This window comes from Theobroma umbraticum, unplaced genomic scaffold, assembly GCF_002168275.2.
Source record: "Theobroma umbraticum cultivar Fairchild unplaced genomic scaffold, ASM216827v3 scaffold_44.0, whole genome shotgun sequence".
Taxonomy (NCBI): Eukaryota; Viridiplantae; Streptophyta; class Magnoliopsida; order Malvales; family Malvaceae; genus Theobroma; species Theobroma umbraticum.
In genome coordinates, this window is record NW_018397255.1 from 9,052,106 (window position 1) to 9,054,366 (window position 2,261).

The window sequence follows — 2,261 nt, forward strand, 5'->3', positions numbered from 1 at the left end:
GCTTTTAAGTCAATTTTATTACATAGTGTCTATGTCACAAGGAAAGTACCTCAATTCCACATCAGGCAAGAACGGGAAGTCTTGGGCTCCTTATAAGCGGTGGTGCTGCACACCCCTATAGACATGTTTATGGGAGAGAGAGTAATGACCCCGTGACAAAGTTGGTATCAAAGCAGACCGGTCCTCGTTCTGACTCACGCCAAGCGTCCGGCCCGGTGGGGCTGGCCCAGTGGGGCCCAACGGGGTAGGCAGGGTGGCCGACGGCAGCGAGGACGCTTGCCGATTCGGGTGGGTGAGAGTGTCACAAGGAAAGTGCCTCAATCCCACATCAGGCAGGAACGGGAGGTCCTGGGCTCTTTATAAGCGGTGGTGCTGCACACCCCTATAGACATGTTTATGGGGAGAGAGTAATGACCCCGTGACATCTACATCCCTTTAAATCACTTTTAGTTGCTGTCCAAGAAATAAACCATTATTTGCATCCTGTCCCACCTCCATTACATATGTGTTCAAATCCCTGTAAACCACTCTTTGTTACTGTTCGAGAAGCAAACCACTATCCACATCTTGTAGACCAATTAATCAGTGTCCGCATACAACCTTGTCTGAATAAATTGAGAAAAAATATTCGGTCATCCCACCAACTCTATTTGCACACCAACCTAATCTCCACAAGCCCCCAGAGTTCTTGTTTATTTAAATACAACAGGCAAACTTCCTACTCTAACAAAACTCAACAATTTAAAATTAATTTAATCTACCTAATCTATAAAACTCATCACAAAACTCAACCCAATAATATATTAACTCTATTCTTCAATTTAACTGAACTTCTCCACCTACCCTCCAACCTCCAAAACCCTTTCACCTACACTCCTATTTCAAATCAAATTGCATCCCCATTTAAAAACTCATAACCCATATCAACCTCTCATCACTTACTATCTCCAGTTTATTCATATTTTTTAAAACAAACGTTTAAGAAAGTGCATCTCTCCTTTGAATATCAACTTTTGCCAAAAGATCAGCTTCTTCATTAGTTTCTCATCGCCACACGTCAAAATAGAACTATCTAAAGATCTGATCACCTCCCTCTTTCCTTTCCATTGCAGCCACCATTTGAATAAAAGGAATTCTTAAATGTCAAACCAACCACATTACCAACATCCCATGCTATTTCAACCCCTATCAAATTAGTATTAGAAGTAAGATATTTATACAAATCGTATATAGATTCATCAATAACTTCCTTCACCCATTTATTGCTGTGTAAAACCTTACCTCTTTACTGTTTGACAATTTGTCACAACCTTTCTTATCCTTAGGTCTCTAAGTTTTTTTATTATACTTCCCTCCTCCACTTTATCTCCTAACTCAGCATCACTTTCATAAATGTCACTTCCGACGTGAATCATAACTTGCAATTTATCATCTCTAATTCGATCTCATCTTTCTTTTTCAGTTGCAAACAATTCCACAATCTCTTCACTAGTATCATTCTCACCCAGATATTATTTTTGCATTATTATATCTGCCTCTTTTAAACTAGATAACCACATGGTGTTTGATGTAAAGTCCTTGTGAAGAGACCTTGGTGCTTCCAACTATGCATATTTACTCAAAAATTCTATATTTAAAGGATTTAAATTTAAAGGACTTTTATCTAGACAAGAACACTCTACAAAATTAAATTTTCTCTTTTCATTACATACTATAATAACATTATTACCTAAACATTCCTCATTATCTAGATTCAAACTCTTATCCCCAGTATTTACTACCTTTCATTCACAAGAGTCCATTCTGACATTCTCTCCTTAAAGAGTTTTTCCTAATGGCTTTGTTTTCAATTCCACCTTTCAATAAATATGCCTGAATTTAAACAACCTTGTCCAAATTCCGATAGCCCTCCATTTTATCCCTTGATCTAAAAAATGGAATAGATTTAAAATTTAAATCTCGCTTCATTCCTAAATTAGGTTTGAATTTTGAACCTATCTGCTCCCCTAAATCTGTAAATAATCATGTAAAAATATTTTCCATCAAGATATCATTTTGACTGCCAACATTATTACATTTATGCCAAATCCCTCAAAATTGTGTCCTTTAGGACTCTAACCTCTCTTCTAGCTCTTGATTTTGAATTTCAAATGATAGTTGGGATCCACCAACTAGACATGCCCTATCATTAGAGTCAAACGTTCCTTTTTTGTGTAACATCCTGCTCTGCCCACCAACTACTACCACCTGAATCAGATGCC